General features: G+C 40.9%; 1 protein-coding gene across 1 annotated transcript in view; it reads right to left on the reverse strand.

The window, feature by feature from the left end:
• MYO10 (myosin X) overlaps positions 1 to 19,501 on the reverse strand; it is a 161,165-nt gene that overhangs the window by 103,841 nt on the left and 37,823 nt on the right. The window lies entirely within an intron of this gene.

A 19,501-nucleotide genomic window follows, 5' to 3' on the forward strand; every position in this document is an offset into this window, starting at 1 on the left:
TTGGCTGTACAAGTTTGAGAGACTGTTCTATATGTTACTCCCATAAAATCTGCATGTAAACTGGCTGGTTTGCATTTGAACTATAAAACTCCCGCCCTGCAAGAAGAAAAAGGACAAACTGAATTATATACATGAAGGTGGCTCTCCTTATTTAAAGGTGTGTGTGCGATTTTACTTTTCACAGGTTGCCTGTGCTTACATTTGAAAGCCACAGTTGAATCACATACCAGATATGTGTATGCTGGAGAAGCCCAATTACCACTGGTTCCCATGATACCAGCAAAGTGTAATTCACAGCACTATTTTTTCCACCCCAAATAAGGACAGTACTACTACAGTAGTTTTGTCAGAATTATGGAGACAGACAACAAAGATGTCTTATATTCAGAGAATTACTTGGTAGTTTTACACATAACCATAATGTTTATATCTCTGGAAAGAAAAACCCAAACTGTTGCTGCAAAGAAAAATATACCAGTACTTTTCTGTCTTTGAAAAGATACTGCTGTTTGTTTTTGAATTTACTTTGACAAACCTCAAGCACATGAAGCAGTAAAAGTTCCAGCTTATATCCTTTAAAATAAGGGCTAGCCAGAAGTCCAACATGAAATACTGTGAGATTACCTTAACATGTTACTAAAAACTGATTTGAACAGACAGATTAAAATTGGACCACCTTTTCTGCTTCATTCATTTGCATTGGAGAAAAGATTGTGAGAGATACATGGACATGGCAATCTCATATCCTAGTGAATGGTGTTGCCCTCTGCTTACCCTCCCAGGCTACTCTCAGTATCCAAACAAGTTTATTTTACTGTGTTTCCTGATAAATACATATCTTAGAATTCAGCTTTAGAGATCCCTGCTAGCAACAAAAGGCTGCCTTTTCAATGTTCTCTTCCCCTAAAGATGCAACTCCTCTCACCTCCCAAGACAGGTTCAGCTTATAGATACACAATCTATATTGAGGGTGCAATCTCCCTGTTAGGACACCAACCAGTCATTTCTTTTGTAAATGACACTTTCAGTGCATAGGCCTGAACGTGAAACAGGCTTGGAGAACAGGGAATGAAGCTGCATGTCCACCCAGGACAGAGCTGACCTGATGGCAGATAAGCCCAGGCAGGTGTGAGTCCTAATGCACTGACAGACACTGAGGATTTTTACATCCCAGTCCCTATGCCTCTAAATGTTAGGATTATTCACCATCAATTTCCAATAGTCTGCAAAGTTCCTTATCTTATTCATTATGATTTCTGGTGGAATGAAAGATGAGCAAGGACTTTAATTTTTCTCATTTTCTTCTCCTTCTAATAAGAAGGATGGCAAGTTCTGCTGCAAGGGATGTAGAAGGGAAAAAATGCAGAGTTGGGCCGAGTGTTTTTATCTGTGTAGCTTACAGGCTGATAGGTATACTTGCCTGAATCTACTACAGTACAGCATACAAACTGTAACACTGAAAAATCCTCCTACAGAACAAATAGCAACAGATTAGAAGTCAAAGAATGCATTTAATTCATTTACCCAGAGCCTGAGCTAATGCCACTTCTCCTTGAGAGTATGACCTAACATGATTTAAGCACTGGCAGTACTAGGTTAACAGTTGCACTCAATGATCTTTGTGATCTTTTCTAACCAAAATGATTCTATTGTTTTATTATTTTTCTTGCCTGTTCCATCTTACCTGTGTATGCTTCAGAACTGAGTCCTAGGCTCATGCTCTCTGGTTAAATCCAGTAACTTAGTTCTACACATGAGCTCTCTCCTGCTCTGCCAATGACATGATATTTTTGCAAACAACTTCAGTCTGGCAGATTAAATCAGAAGTTTCTAGAAACAAGAGCATGTTTCAATCCTACAGCCAAAGATTATCAAGCTAAAGTGACAATTATGATCTTTTGATGTGAGTAGCTGTGTAACTTAGGAAAACCAAGAAATACCTAAATTCAGTTTCTATTTAGCAAAGTCTGAGACCTGAAATACTGCAAATCTCTTTCCTTCCCCCCAAAGTATCTTGCATTCACTACCACCCATTTGGATATTGATTTTTGCTATTTACAATATTAACTTAAGCTAGTAGAGGAAATGTCTCTACAGGTGCTTCTTGTGCAAGATTAATGGCTCCAAATTCTTGCCCATCTGATTTTTAAAGCCTGAGTTTAGCGATGTTGTGTGTGATACCCAACTTCAATTGTCCTCATCCAAGAGCCATGAAGCTCATGGCTCCAATCATGTACCATCACATTTTACATCATGCAGGCAAATCCACTCTCAGTGGTGTGGAAAGTAAAGAACATAGGACAGACAGATCTGGGCAGTTCCATAAAGGAGGGCAGGGGTACTACCTAATACCCAAGTGCAAGTGTGGTTGTAGCTCTACTTAATGTCAAGGCAATCATGGAAACACAGCCTCAGCAATAAAGAAAGATGTTTCATGAGCAAAGTGCATCTGTGGACACAGCAGGGCAAGACTGGCTCCCACTGCACCACCACGTGGACTCTAAAAAAGACAGAAGTAAAGTACTCTGGATTGAAGGCCAGACTTGGGCCTTTGAGTAACTTGAGTAAATTTATGCTTGCCACAGCTAGAACACAGAGGTGAGGAAGGGAAAAAGTGCATTCCACTAGTACTACTTCAAGTAGAAATCTTTATACCAGTATATTCATCCACTTTTTTGTTTGCATACACTCTGACAAACAAGATACAGCTAACAAGGCAAAGCCTGCAAAGACCTCCAACAATAAGTTACATCCCCAGAGGTGCCAGTGAGTAATCACTCAACTTCATTTAGTTCAAGACAAGTAGGTCAAAGAAAATCATATTTTTTTTCTAGTATTGTTTAAAAATTAAACTTAAATTAAAATTTTAAAATTAAGTTATTCTATGAGATCCCTGTATTGTAAAGAATATAGAACTACTGCTATATTGGAAGTTCTAAATTCTGGGCTTCACTTACCTGAAAAAGTTCAGTCAAACCAACAAATTTGCTGATACTACCCTTACAAGCCCTTGCATGCTTTGCAGATTCAACAGAAAATACACAGTCTTGTGCTTCTCTGCAAAAATATTACTATGCTATGTGGGAAAAAAAGTTTCCAAAGTGCAAGTTTCTAAAGCACAAAATTAAGTTTCTTTATAGCTGAAATTTTGAGAGAAGGAAATGTTTCAAAAAGGCTAGAACTCAGGTACTGGAAGTTGAGCACAAAATCTTAATACCAAATAGTCAGCAGCTGCTAGGAATAAATTTAACATCCCTAAAAGCAAGCTATACAGGTTCCTACCACTATCTAAATTAGAGCACCTGATTTCAATTATCATTTTTAACAGTGTTTGATTTAACTGATCTGACCAAGACCAAAATAGGTCCCCTTATCAGATGTTGCACAAAAAGAAAGAACCTCCACCCTACCACGAGACTGTCCATAAACAGTGCTTCATGTTCCCAGGCAGGGAAGCAGTACTTGCAGCCCAGGTACTGGCAGAGGAAGCCTGTTGGTGAGGGGAAGGTATAACCTGGACTATCAGGATGCACTTCTGGAGAGGACAAGCTGAAGAGAGCACATGCCAGGCACACAACTCATCCCAGGGATTATTAAGTCAATAACGAAGCTGAAGCAGCGCTCATCTCGATTTCCTCTGTCTGCTCCTGCTCCTGTAAGGTGACTCAAGCACCCAGATATGCAGGGCTGCCAACAGAGAGCAAGCAAGCACTGTTCTCCACACAAATTCACTTCTCATCACCAGAGGCTTCTCCCGTTAGGACAGGTCTGCACCAGACCCTGCTGATGCACCCTGTGACTCACAGATACCAGGCTTTCCCAGCAGAGGCCCTTGACCTCACCATGATTACACTGATGGTGCTTTTTCAGTGAATTTTCTTTTGCTCATGGGGCTACTGGGGTTACTTGTTCCAGGGTTAGCAGGCTGTCCACACAGTCGGGGAAGCGCTAGCACATCTGCCAAAATGTTTTTCCAGGCCCCTTGGGGCACAGTTCAATCCAATTAAAACACGCACAAAAGCAATAAAACTCAAAAATTATTCCCTTGGTGCTGTAAGCTCCAGCCGTCCAAAAGTTCTTCCCTCTACTACAGTGCCAGCAACATGAAGTCAAACCCCTTCCAACAGAGCTGTATCAACTATTTCTGAAATCTCTTGACCCTTTTCCATGTGCATTTGAGACATAAACCATGCTGCCTGAACTGGGATCCTTGGACATAAAGGAAATTTTTCTGCCCAGTTGAGAATAAAAACTGAGAACAGCTTTGCCCCAGAAAATAAGCACCTAACTATAAGCATGTCCTTCCTCCCATACAGCTGCACCACTACAGTGAAACCACTCTGCCACATCAGCTGAAATTAAGTGGTAGCAGTACCCACACAGAGATTTTTATTTTGACTTTGCACAACCCACTTCCTAAAAGGAAAAAGTGCTGTGAAGAAAAGGAGGTGTGAAAGACAATCTTATTTCTAAACCACGGTGCAAATGTGAGTTTGCATGTGAAGCCTTGTCAGCTCAGTGATCTCTGAAAGATGCTTTGAGCCAGTGGAGAGAGACATCTCCTTGGAGCACACTACTACAGGCAGATGCTCTGAATGGGATACTGACCACAGGAAACAGATTCCACAGTTCAAGCTATTGAGGCCCAAAATATGCCACATAGGAAGGGCACAGGACATACTCCCAAAACACAAAGGAGTTTTAAATATTAGAAAGACACTACCATCTTGCCTAAAGATCTCAGAAGATAACAGTGCTGAGACAGGTTCAGACAAGCACTCCTGCTAGATTGCTGGGCAAAGGAGTGCATTCAGACCAGCAACCAGTAAATGTTTACTTCCAGTGGGAAGAGGCTGCCAGGAGTGCAGGTTCTGGTTACTCCATCAACCACACACTGTGCTCACATCAGACAGACAGCTTTCACCCTGCTGGGTGCCACCTCACCAACCTCAGGCTACATCCACCCTGCAGGGATGGCAACAGGATCTCTGGCTAAAGTGAAAATCAGGGCAGGTCCTGCCCAGAGAACTGCTGCACATATGGCTGCTGAACTCACTGGGACCTGGAAAGTGTCATAGGGCTCGTCAGTATTTTCTATTAAGAACAATGCTTATGCTCCATGGCTACAGACCTGCTTCAGACTATTTACAATAAAAAAGTTGCAATTCTTCTCAAATGAAATAAAAAACCAAAGAGTGCCGTTTGAGGGTGGTTTGGTTTTTTGACCCGCAGACCTATTTTCAAACACAAACCAAGAGGTGAATAACAGGCCTTTTAATACTAAATTTATACACCCAGAAATTAAGTTTTCCATGAGCTCAGAGACCAAAACTCAGACACTTAGCACTACCATGTAGCTCAATACACTTGTAACAGATTCAAGATCTTTTAAAAGAAAGTTCAAACTCCATTTGTACTCCAACAGCAAGAGCTGGCTTTTCTTCCAAGCCTCTTCACAAACCTCTTGTTCAATAATGAGCTTTCAAAACTATGGTAAAATTCATTGCTCCCTTTATTCTCATCTCATTATCCTGGCCTCTTGCTGTGCTTGCTCCTTTTAAATGGATGGAGCAAGTATTAGCTTGATTTCCTACCACACATCAAGTTTTCAGCTGAGGTTAGTAATATACATCTTTAACAAATGATAAGATCTCTACTAATTTACTATTAAATGAATAAAGCTGGAGATTTTATTTTTGCCTTGCATCTGACAGATAGTGAGAGCACACCTTACTTTTCTGACATGCTCTAACTTTTGCATGCAGGCACAAATGATAAGAAGAATTCAAATCAAGGCCAAAACTCAGGTATCATAAAAGAACTGAATAGAATATATCCATTTGCATCCATATGTAGAAGACAAAAAATAAAAGTACAAAGAAATGCCTCAGGAATACTGCAGTCAATACACAACAAAAGAAAGTTTTAAGACCTGAAGTTGGCAACAGCACATTTTGATGAGAAAATTAAATTAAACCACACGCCTGTTCAAAATACTGAGAAAGCAAAGAAAATAATCTAAACAAAACAGTTAAAAAACCATTTAATTGCTGCATTTTCCAGAGTTTATTCATGAGGCCTTGCACATTCAGGCACAGATAGCAAAGTGTGAATTCAGATGAAGCAGCATAAAGGAAGGGAAGTTGGAATTAAAGCTGACAAATCACGGAAGTCCCACCACTCTGGGTGACTCCAAACTCAGCAGACATGTCAGGACAACGTAGCAAGATGCTCTGCTGCTGGCAAACCTGTGCTGACACAGACACTAATTGTTTCTTCCAGTGGTAGGCTCGTAATTTTTTTGTCTAACAGAAATGCAAATCACTTCTTAAGTTTCATAACGGGAAATTCACAAAGAGCATTCACAAACTCATCTCAATCACCAAGCATCCTGTGGTCTCCTTGGCTAAAGGCAACAGCTGGAACCTGCCATCTATATAAATGCTGGAAAAAGTTAAAATCACAAGCACAAAAAGCCTGGAGCGAGCTCTAAACCTAAGGAACCTCTCTCTGGCAAGCCCATTTCCAATGGTTTTGGCACTACAAGCTTGTCAATTTTGCTTTAAGCCCTGCTTGGTACAGTGGTGTAACAAATGGATGAGGATCTCCACGTGTTACTGCTCTGCAACAAAGATAAAACAGCAGTAGCTGATGCACACATCTACTTGCATTAAATTTGTGGGTTTAAGCACTCAAACCTTTTCAAAGAGTGAAAAAGAATTGCCACAATAATTTCCAGAATTCCCCTACTGAATGTCCCGCTACTGCAAGGACAGGTCTGAGCCTATCAGTACCAATCAAGCTCATTTTAAATAAGCATAATAGCCCCCACAATATTTGTTTATTGAAATTTACTGTGGGACTGAGGATAAGTTTGGTTTATTTTCTGCATTAATTTGCAAAGCCAGAGCTGTGTGCAGGAACTTTTAAACAAAGTGCTGGAGTCAGCAGGACCCGAGGTTCTACCCAACCACTGATTCAGTGTCTGACCTCGAAGAAGTCCCTCACCTCGCCATAAATCTGCCAGCCCAGCTGTGAAACTGGATGAAAGCAGGACTATCCCACAAAATGCATGCTGCAACTCGTTTGGCCTTCTGTTAAATAAACATAACGCCCCCTCAAAACAAACCCGACCAACTAAACAATGTGTTTTTTTCTGTATACAAAGCACTTTGTACTGTACAAAAATGGAGTGCTTTACCAAGTGGGAGGGAAATGGATGTAAATATTTACACATGTGCTGCAAAGAGCTGCTACTCACTCTAGGGATGTGCATGCTGGTAGCTGTACAATTCAAGAACTACATCAGCATAGAGGGGGTGCCTTCACTCAACAGAAATAACACTCTGGTCTCTGGAAAGCATGCACTGTGCCAAGGAGGGCAAGGAAAAAACTGACATTAAGGGGACAGTTCCTGCCAGATTGGAAACCAAATTAGCTTCAAATAAATCAGAGATTCAACAAAGCAACAAGTGTTCCGAGTTTAATTATAGGAGTAGATGAAACTGCTATCTCAGCACCTAGATATTTGTTCCCCTTGTCCATCATCTCACAAACTCTTCCATAGGCAAGGTATTTTGGACTGGTAAGTCTGGAAATACAGAGGACAACTATTTCTCCTTATGCAATTTGTGCTTGATTGCCCCTTATGCCTGCTCAGAAGAAAACTTAATGCTAAGATTGTGAAGAGAAAGGTCACCTCAGCCAGTAACTTACCTGCTCCCATTGTGTCCTGCTGCAAATGCAGGACCTGCTATTTACATCCCTCCACACTTGAGCTACTAGGGAGGTGACAGAACACTGTCTTCAGAGTAACACTTCTACCAGTGTATATCAGTCACTGACACATAATCCCAAATGCAAATTAAAAATAGAGATAAAACCTGTGCAGTGTAAGGGAAAGAGGCTGACTGGATTCCCTTTCACATGGCCAAGTCTGGCACCATTAAGTGTTGAAAAAACCTGGCACCAGATTCCAACAGCTTTCTTATAAGTTAATTTCATCTTCCACTATAAAAATTAGTCTGTCCCTTTAGAAATTTCTCGACAAAAGAGAATTGGCTACTCTTTCCCATTGCTATCACTTCAAAGGTGAGTTTGCTTTATAAGCATCAGTGTGGTAATGCTTGTCCCTAGTTTGCTATTCACTTGAACACTCCTAGTAAGACATTTCTTTCCATTTTCATACACAAATAGAGGAAGTACTGCTTGTAACAGCAACCTTGAACCACATGTGATAAGGTGCTTAGTATTTACATAGTTCCACACTAAAACTGATAAGTGCATCACATTGTACACAAGTTAGAAGTTATGCAAAAAATGCATGACTCGAGAGCAGCTTCCACAGCTCTGGATCTCTGTGGTGTCTGAATCTTGTCGACTTCAAGCTGCCTAATCTGCTCTAAGGACATAATGTACAGTACACTGTTTGTTCAGCTTGTGGAGAGTCAGATTTAAGGGTTTCATATTCACACAGCACTGACTCAAGTAGTGATGTTCAAGGACTTTTCAAAGTGCATCTGTGGAGCTTATCAATAGCACAAGCTGAACACGACTCTACCTGACTGTGTTTTCTTTAGCCAAGGCCTTGGGTTTTGCTTTAATCTAGCATCATGTGACACTATAACTGAAAAAGCAAGCCTTCACTGAGAAAACTTCTGTAGGCTACTGTTGTCCACAATTTTTTTCTACAGATATGGACCTGCATGTGATGCAGAGTAAACACATTCTAAGTCCACTGATTTTAAGAAACAGTAAAGGCACATATCTAATTATATCTATATCTATATCTATATCTATATCTATATCTATATCTATATCTATATCTATATCTATATCTGAGAGCACCTATACACGTTTCCCCATTTCATCATCTATACAAAATATGTACACATGACAATACTTTCCAGAAGAGCTGTATCAGCCTATTAGGGGCACTAAGACACTGCACTGCATTGCAATAGCACTGCTCATTTCTGAAATGTGAACAAATGCATTTGATACGTACACTGTCAGCATGCTTGGTATTAACAGAGATCAGCAACCAATTTGGAGTAATTGAATATTCACAGTAGCGCCTGGTCTGATCTGTTAACACAGTCACACACAGGGAATGTAGGGCAAGCATTTTTTAAAATGTCCAGATAAACAGCCCAGAAGAAAACCAAGGGTGTACTGCTTAAGAAGAAATAGACCCACAGCAGCCTTGGGCTTCTTGGCCTCCTGTTCACCTTCTGCACAGTCTTTGCTGGCTGCAGCCCATACCATATCAAAGGTTTTGTTCATGTACAAACTCAGTGCAGTGATCACGTTCTTCCTAGAAATCCATGCTCATGTGCTGGACTTACCAAGCCTTTGTCACGCTCCCTTTGCCTTCCTGATCACGCAGTAATACTGCCCTCTCTTCCCCCCTCACTGAGGACATGTGAAAAACATTAACATATCTCAAATGCCTAGTAGACCTTGAAGTATCCTTGTCAAACCTTTACATTTCCTGGGCAAATCTTGTGGTGACAGTTCTCTGTAATTGCATTTAAACCAGTAATGATGCACTGATAACACCAATGAAGTCTGGCCATCAGATTTCAATGTATATGAAATGCCTGCTTGAAAACAGCATTAATAATTGAATGGATGTATTATTTACTTCTAACTCCTTGCTGATGCTAGTGAAAAAACACATTTTCAAGAGAGAAATAATCAGCAGTAAAATATGTGTAATTATTTTCATTATAGGCTCTTGTCACTTCTACCTATTATGATTGTTCCTTCTCAAATCTGTTTTCCAATTCTGCTACATGTAGAAAGGATTGAAACTACAAACTATTCAGTGGCAGGTACACATCTTACTTCAAAGTAGCTTATTTTATCATCATAGGCAAAACAGTACTTTTGTGTCATTCAGGCCTACATAATTCTAGTGATTTGATACATGAACATTCTACAAGGCTGTTCATTGAAGAGGCAAGTTTAATTTAAAAATGGAGCAACTGTTTCCAAGAGGCAAGATTTTATCTTTCCTGTAAAAGTCATCAGCTCTACAAAGTTACAAATCACTGAGAAAAAATCATGCAGCAAGCCTTCAGTAGAGCCTCAGACATCCAGCAGCCAAACAAACCCCTTGGGAAAGGGCTCCTGCCCTTGGCATGCTCAGATGCTGCTGAGCAAGACCTCCCTTGGCAGCTCCAACATGCTGCTGCTCCTGCTGTCCCTGGCCAAAGCCAGGATGAGGAGGTCATCAGACCCTCGTGCCCATGGTGAGCAGAAGGAGATGGACTTTGTGCTTTTTTTTTTTTTGTGAGGTCCCCCCACTGCCCTGCTCCTGGCTGGGGAGTGCAGTGGTCCCAGCCATCACCCACCAACCCAGACAGACAGACATACACCGTGCTCCCAGGGACTGCCAGCCTGTCCTGTGCCCTGAGTGTGCACACGTGCACTCGTGTGCCAGAGAGAAGAGCAGGGAGCAGGGCTGCAGGCATGAATGAGCAGGGTGAATGGCAACTGAACCTGAAGCAGAAGCTTGCAGAGACCAAACAAGTAAAAGCACAGGAGCCCATGCATGGAAAACAGAACAAAGGGCAGGTAGGAGGCACAAAAAGCCCCTCAAACAAAAAAAAAAAAAAAAAAAAAACAAAAAAAAGAACAAGGAAGAACTAGGGCACTTTGAGGAAGCACTCTTCACTTCTCCCCTCATATACACACAACCTCGTAACTCCAGAACACCCAGAAGCTGCTTAGAGATGACTGATACTGCTCTCCCTGGTACAGGTCCCTCTCCAGTGTGTGCCACAGCCACCTAACTGCACAGGGGCAGCACACTGCTTTTTCTACAGTGCAAAAAGAGGCCCCACAGCATTTCTGAACTCTCCAGGGTATGACTTTGCAACACACAGGGGTTTTCTCCATGTCCATTTTGTGACTGTCCTTGGTTAAGTCAGCTTGGGTAGATAAATCTCCTTAAATCGTCTCTCAGCTTCACCATGTGTATGCTAAACAGGACCTGGCTTGTTTTACAAAATAAAGAGTGCTGGATGAGGAGGAGGCACATGACCTACACTAACATTTTCTTCCCCTGGTTTAGCATAAATAAAAGCACCACTATGAAAGAGCGCTTAAAGTTCCTTTTGCAGCTAACATTGAAAGAGTTTATTATCACACTGCAGAAATGCTTTAGGGGAAATCTTGCTCTGATAGTGTTCTCATGAGCACACTTGATGTTTTCAAACTAGTCACTTTGAAATGTTCAAGAATACAAGTGTCACGAGGCTCCCAAAGGTTCAATGACACATCTTATCACAAAGGGAAGCTCCTGTGCTGCATGCTAAAAGAACCCGAAACTCTGCAAGAAGTACTTCATCTTTCAAACAGTATTTCAAACATCAAGCTTTAAAAGTGATCTGACATTGAAACACCAGTCTGGCTGCTCAGATTTAGTTTGTTTAAAGTTAGCTTGTATAGTGAAGGGTACCTGGAGCTGCAGAACATCCCCTTTGTTTCTGTATTTCTCTGGCATACAGAGGTAACTTGGATTTCAGGAACTACTTGAGTGACCATAGGATAGGCCAAAGATCAAATGAGCTTTCCATCTACAGAACCAGACCATGCAGCCAGAGGCACTGCAGCCTTCCCTAGAGGAGCTGCCAGTGGACAGAGTCTGCTTTCCTACAGATTCATCACCCCACCTTGCCATACCTGCTGTCCAGTCCATGGGCTGGGATCACCAGCACACATAATGCAGTACCCCACACACCTGCCCAATGGCTACACTTTTTAAATTATTCCAATGACTTGGAATAGCAATGAAACAAAAGATTTTTCACAGCTCACACACTTAAGGGCAGTCCTCAGCCCCTAACAGAGAAGTGGGGCGGGGATGGGACATGGCTCTATCAAACAGTGGCCCCCAGGGGGCTGACTGTAAAGGAGAGTAAGACAGTGGCCTCTGCTCACCACTATCAACTTTTTAAATGATACATGCACTAGCATTTTCTCAGAAGCAATCATTGTGTAAAATCCTGTCCAGATTTATCCAGTCATTTGACTTTTCAATTAAAAAGTATGAAAATAAAAAATCTATATAATAAAAATAGGGCACTCTAGGCCACTTGTGCTTTGCTCAACTCATCCTCTCCAAGTAAAAGTCTCAGGGTTCATCCACAATTTATTGTACCTTTGTACTGTAAGGTACAAAGCCTCACCAGAGCAAAACTGAGCAATGCCTTGCTGCAGAGCAAAGTCTCCCAACACATAATTGTGCTTAACCTAAACCATATGTTCCTAAAAACACCAACAATGCTGAACAATGAGACCAGCCTCACATCCAAGGGAATTCAGGAACAGGGGAACAACCGAAGTGACAAGCTTGCTCATCACGGAGCTACAGATTCATTGTTGTCATCGTTTTTTGGCACGATGCTGCCTGAATTCCTTCCCATGTTTTGTGAACAGCTGAACTGTGTTCCCTCACAAAAGAAATTAATATGGCAGCCTGTGTACATCTGCTTTAATCTTAAAACAAAGCAGTTTTGCTATCTTTAGTACAAGCATAATAAAGGCACCAAAAAAAGACAGATGGTTTGGATTTTCTTTGCAGAAAGCAAGAGAGAAGACTGACATCTCAACTGTTTACGTAGCCACAGCCCATTACGTGGCCACAGCAAACCAGGGGGAAGGCAGAAAATACCTCTTTGTCAGCATCTCAGATGCTGACTGCTTTCAGTCAGGTCTTATAAAAAGCATAAAACAACTCTGCTCACACATAAATGCTTTTGTTCATAGAGATTTAATTTATATTGTTAGGAAAACACTTAACAATGGCCACGCTAATGCCAAACAAATTAATTTCAGTAAAGTTAGAGCAAACACTACTGTTATGTTTAGGCAGCACAGAACAAAACCCTTGAAAACCTAACATTAAGGGAGTTATTTATGGTCATTGCTCAGCCCTCCTGCCCCCATCAGTTGTGCATTAGAAAACTCCTGACTGCTCACTTGCAAACTCCCTGACTTCTGAACCAAAACTGGCCATGCATTGATAGCCCAAAAGTTCATTTTGCAGGAATAATACAATCACCCTGGTCTGGCAATTGGGATGGGTTTTGGGGTTTGGTTTTTAGGTTTTTGTTTTGTTTTGCTTTGGTGGTTTGTTTTTTTTTTACAATTCAGCCTTTCTTTTAAAATATCTCACTTCAGGATTAAAACTTTCCCCTTCCTGAAATCAATCAAACTGATAGTGGTTTTGGCAGAAATGCAAGTTACAGGAAAAAAGTAAGGACAGAACATGTGCAACATATCCAAGAAGTAATTCATAACTTGCTCTGTATTTATTTTTATATAATAGACACGTAGTTCAGGAAAAAGTACACACGAAAAGAGGTTTTTTCCTGTTACCCTTTAACAAATATTCAGAGAATGGCAGTCATGTAAAAATATCACACTTGATATAAAGGGATAAAAAGCCAAGCTGAATTTGCTCCTGAATTAGGGGCAGAAAAATGTTCTCTGATACAGATATTGCTTCCTTTAGCATAACTAAATGCCTTCTTAATATTTCCACGTTGGAGAATTTAAGAGACCCAAATTAATGATTTTTTCCAATTAGCAAGTACTTAGAAAGTAAAAGAGGATGGCACACATGGAAAAAACCCGAAACAATTGTTCAATTTGTGAGTGCTTCCACTTGAGCCAGTGCTCAAGCAGGGTACTGACAAGTAACGCGTGGGGTCTAGAGGCAGCGTTTCCATGAAGGAAAACGTTGCTGCAGTTGCACTAAATCCTTACCAGGCACGGGGAGGCTTTTGTGCACTGCAGTTACACTCCATTAAATGCCTCACAGGAGGCTGGGGTGGCACGGCTCAGTGGGCCTGTGGCACACGTGGGCGTGCAGGGCACGTGCAGCTCTGCAGCATCGCCGGCTTCCTGCAGAGAGCAGGGATGGAGCCAGCACGGGCAAGTGGGGCACGGCTGCCCCTCCTCACAGCTCCTTCCAGGAGATGTCCCACAGGTTGGGGCACCAAAGGGCCCCTGGGGCAGCCAAGAGCAGTTGTGCAAGGCAGGGAGGCCAGACTCCCTGCGGATGCTCCCGGAGGAAGCTGCCGCCTCACATCTGTCACGAGCTCTGTTTACAGCGCGTCAACAGATGCTTGCAGCGAGAGTCGCTGAACTTTGACATCCAACATCAAGATGTAAACACTTCTCCACAGAAGATAAATCCTGAGTACTAAAAGGCGCTCTGGCTGACTTCTGGCCCTCCCCAACCCCACACTATCCGCCAAACCCCAAACTCCCACACATATCCCTTAAAAACAACAATAAAAAAGACCCAAAGCACAAACCCCACCCCCAAGAAATTAACATACTAATAGCCACAGCACCAAGATTTTTAAAGTATGCTAATCAGTAGAATTATTACAAGTAAGCCAAATATAACTAACTGGAGAATAAAATGAACTTTACAATGTTTAGACAGATGGAATCTGATTTCCTTCTGTAAAGCTGCTGAATTTGGCATTGACCCTGAGTCCCAAAGGCAGGGGATCTGCTGCCCAAAACACACGAGCTACCCAATGTCCGGAATCAGTAGTCACTACCCTTCAAATGCACTATTAAATTAAAAAGCATTAAAGTCTTCATAAATCATGTTTGCAAAAAGAAATGGATTCATTTAACATTAAGAGCAGCCAAGACCAAAGCCCACTGCATATATTTGTGTATTTTCTTAAGAGGCTGTATATACAAGGGAGCTCACAAAGGGCTTCTTTAAAATGCTCCCTTGTAAATGTGCATTTGAAGGGCAATAGATATTGAATTCAGGGAAATGTCCAAAAAAACACGATTTGGAAGTATTTTCAGGCCTTCATGTGGAAGAACTAGAAGAAGCACGATGCTTTTCAATGCTAGCTAAGAAAATCCTTGTCCAGAAGGATTTACTTCTCTGATGTCTGATCCTATGAACTATGGATGCAGCCAAACACAGCATTTACTGATAAACAGTCCTCCTGACTTCAGTAACTTAAGCCAAGTAACTTCAGTGGTGTTATTCATGCCCTGTGAATATGAACGGAAGACTCTTGTTTAAAAGGGCTCCTCACAACAGCAAAGGCTAGCACAAGAGAGTCCCAAGTGAGGGTGAGAAAGGACACAAGGCAAAGAAAAGAGTCCTTATGAGAAATGCTTAGCCATTACCTGCAGGTTTGTGGCTTTCTTTTTACATTTGAACCAAAAGTGAGGAAAACATGAGCTCTCCTGCTATAACCACACAGTCACGTAACATAATCCTATTGCTAACTCAAAAGTCAAACAAAAGGACCCCCCTCCCCTCCCCAAACTAACCAAAACAGATAGAACAAACCCCAAACCTCAAAGCCCAAGTCTACAACTTCTGAATGAGGTCAAAATAAGAAACTCTCCCAGCCTTCAAATCAGAAAGAAAAGGGGGAAAAAAAAGTGAAAACCTCCATGGAAAACATACTTGAGCTGTGTTTAACAAGGAACATCTGTAGCCTTCCAATTCCTGAGATGCAGAAATGCCGCAGAAGAGCCACAATAAGTTAAACACACAGGAAAAAATACTTTTGTTGCTGCCCAAACCATTTACAGGTGCCTCTGATTTGAAACTAAGGATACCAAGCTCTACTCTGTTTGCTGACATAACACCATACTGTGAAGGACTTCTTTGTGAAGAAAATTCACTGAAAGGTGGTTTAATTGACAAAGTCTTAACTGGTGAAATTTGACATCTGTTTTTAAAGAGCCTACATTTTTTGGATATTATCACTCAGCTGCTTCTATTTATAACATTTGATGTAAAAGTTTCTCTCAGTCAGCTAAGTAGGTATGCAATTAAGTATCCTGAAATTTCAGTGTCACGCTGAGGACAGTTTGCAGCAATTCATTTAACTTTTACTTCTCCCTGGATGAGTTTGTTCAGATAAGATTTCCCCTACATCCACATACATTAGTTATGTCTTACATATATACAATTCTTCCCTTGCAAGGGAATGGATGTTATTAAAAAACGTGTGTTTTTAGGTGCTGTTCTGGAATTCCTCAATTCTCAAAGGCTTAAGCATAGTGCTACTTACACAAACAGCTACGACTGCTTTAAAAAAAAAAAAAGTCCTGTCCTTAGATGCTATATATTTATTTGCATTACTTTTATATATACTTAGATATACAAATGGAAGAAAAAGTAGAAAGTCTTATTTAGATGACCAGAAAAATTTTCTTAAAATCAATGCCACACAACACAATATGGCTTTTCTGAAATCTTTTACTTCCAACAAGCTTTTTGTATTTGCTATCTATGCTTTCACTGCAGACAGTTTCACGTGTGTCTGTACAAGTCAGGAGTACAATGCAGTCCTCTTTGATCTAAAATAAATTACAGTTCACAGTATTCAGAAAAAAAAGAGAAAGGAGATAAACTGGAAAGACATTTTTTCTCAATGGAACAACTGATTACTGAACATACACAAGTAAGTAATTTCAAACAAAGCATAGAATGACAGCAGCGCTTTTAGGATTTTATTTGAACATTCACTTAAGTACTTTATAAGCTCACACAACTTCATTAAAAATACAGTAAGACAATGAGGAAATGTCTGCTTTACTGCAAATAAAACCTTTAAGGAAGAAATTATTTTAACCCTAAAAATAAATGCAGCAAAAATACCCTCAAACATTAAAAAAAATTCAGTACTTGTAATGTCATCTTATATATGAATGTGTATCTAAACACGCAAGGAAACATTAGGACTTACTTTTTTAATTCTAAGTGTTCATAGACTTCATTGACATACTTACTATGTTCCTACTAGTATGAATATACTGTATTAATACAGTAGAGTCAGACATGGTGTTTCCAAAACATCCAGGACAGAGCTCTTCACCAGCTCTCTGCACTAATGGAACAGAAAAACAAACAACACAACCAACCCACCCACCAGCTAGCAAATGAGTACAGCATCTTCTGGAAAGCATGAGGTTTGTGCTTATAAAGGGAAACATATTTACAATATGAATTGTCTGCACATGGTAGCTTTTCCAGTCACTGCAGACTCTGTTTTGAAGGCCAGCCTGCAGGAAGCTTTGGAGAGCTACTCCAGAGGCAGCTGCAGCCCAGCGTCATGGACGTGTGCTAAGAGGGAGGTCACACCTTTCATCTCCCACTCCTTTATCTTGGGCCAGGGTGCTGAAACACAGGCCAGACATACTCTTCCCCTCCTTGTATTTAATGAGGCTTTTAATGAGACTACCCATTCAGTGCCACATTTTTCTTCCTTTCATAAAGAGCTATGAATTTTTCATAGTTATTTGCTCAGGGAAATTCAAACTTACAATGTTATATTCCCCATTTTAGTACACTGTATCTCATTTATCAGCTATTTCCCACAGACTAGTTTTGCAACCATCTCACACAGAGGATGACAACAGCAGAAGATAGTATCACAGTTGTCTATAATGATAATTAGCAAATGAAGTGTTTAACTGTAACACTCAGGCAATAAATACAAGAACACTCAAGGAGGAATTATATCACCATGTGATAATCAAGAAATTACTATGCAGCTTGTTAAAGTATAATTATATAATTCTACCTTCACACTGGGCAGAATTCCCTACAACCATCCCTTCAGCATAGAATTGTATGCTGCTACAGGTTTTGTGGAAAATTAATTTGCACCACTCACAACAGAGAAGAAACTAAGAAGCAATGTATTGTGCTACGAAATCTTAATATTTCTGCAAACTGACATCGGCAAAGACTTAAAGTTCAGACTTAAAAAAGTAAAGTCCAAAACTAACTCCAGCAACACATCTTTCCCAGTTCCACTGCCCTGCCAATAATGTCTTCAGAACAGATGCAAAATGCTCAGTGGAAAGGTGAGAAGTGCAAAGTGCAGTAGAAGCTACTGAATCAGAGAAGATGAATAACAATGCTGTGCTTTGATAAGGTCCCAATGCTTTCATCAGTTTGTCATTAGACTTGAACATGAGCTCCACCTGTCAAAATGATGTGGGAATCAATACACTAACCATGCTTCAAAAAGCATCATCACCCCATATTTCGGCAACCTCACCCCTTGTTTCTTCTCTCTGGTTCTTCAAAGTTATCTCAAGCATTGCCAGGGATTGCCAAACAGTCAGAGGTAATGGTCAAGCATTACCTCAGTTCCATTTCACCTGCTTGGAACCTTCTGCAGCCCATAGGTAACCAACCAGCAAGGGCAGGATGGTATAAAAGCACATCAGGAAAAGCAATAGGAGAGAAGATATTAATTGACCAAAGTCAGCTGGCACAGTCCTTGGACACACAAAGTCCACTCCTGAAACCATAAGCCCTGAAAATGTTAAAGTTTATCAAATGCAGTGAAATTCTACTATGCCTTTGGCTGTGCAGCTGCCAGCTCAGATCTGCTGAGGATGTGGAATGCCATGTGACAGCTCTGAAGACTGAACCCTATGTCCTTCCCACTTTGTTAAAACCACCTGGTTTTGACACATGCACACCCAAACAAAGAAGGCAATTTTTCGCCCAGTGATGTTTATAACATCAGGGTTTTCTAAGTGAATTTAATCAACTGGATGACATTATGGTAAAGAACTTGAGACTTTTTCCATATTACCTGAAGTTTCACCTCATATTATGGACACCATGGAAAGGCAGTAACATCACACACAACATACACGCTTAACAAGCAATTCATCTGCTGGTGGATGTCAGCACTAGCTCTGCCATTCTTTTCTAGGGCACCAAAACAAGCTGTCCCTTTTACAGAGGCATCTGTGGTTCCCTTAAGTATAAGGATTTTGCAGCTTGAAACACTTCTAAAAGTCAGGCTCTTTATGGCTACACATCCAATTACAAAATCCTGTGAAAATTACAGGTAGCAAGCATGTGGGTCACTCCTAGGAGCTGGAGACGGATTGTGTTTGAGATGAAAGACATGTTTAAGATGACATTTCCTGGAGGATGTTATTGTAACAAGACACACAGCAGCCTTTCTACACTGCAGCTCAAATGTAATGGTGATGCTTTAATGTGATGGAGCCTTCTTCTTTTAGCGTGAAAAAGCCAACAGAAGGGACAGTCTCAGCCTTTCCACTTAACTGGACTTCAAATTTCAGTAAGAAAAGTCAAAATATGCAACATCCCAAATCTGAGAACCTTAAAGGCACAATTTAACATGCAACCCACAGAGAACACACCAGTACATAGATGGCTTTCTTGTTTCTCTGAGAGGAGGCTTTGTACTCAGTGGTAGTTGCTCTTCTCAGTCTAATTTTGTGAATGTTTTCCCCCATACCACGTGTGTCTGGGTCACCAATAACTTGGTGCAAAAGAGAAAGATGACAGAATCACAGAATGCCTTAGATTGAAAGAAACCTGTAAAGATGACCTAGTCCAGCCCCTCTGCCACAAGGAGGAATACCTTCCACTAGACCAAGTTGCCCAAAACACCATTCAGCCTGACCTTGAAGACTTTCAGGTATCCTCAAC

This window comes from Oenanthe melanoleuca, chromosome 2 (assembly GCF_029582105.1).
Source record: "Oenanthe melanoleuca isolate GR-GAL-2019-014 chromosome 2, OMel1.0, whole genome shotgun sequence".
Taxonomy (NCBI): domain Eukaryota; kingdom Metazoa; phylum Chordata; class Aves; order Passeriformes; family Muscicapidae; genus Oenanthe; species Oenanthe melanoleuca.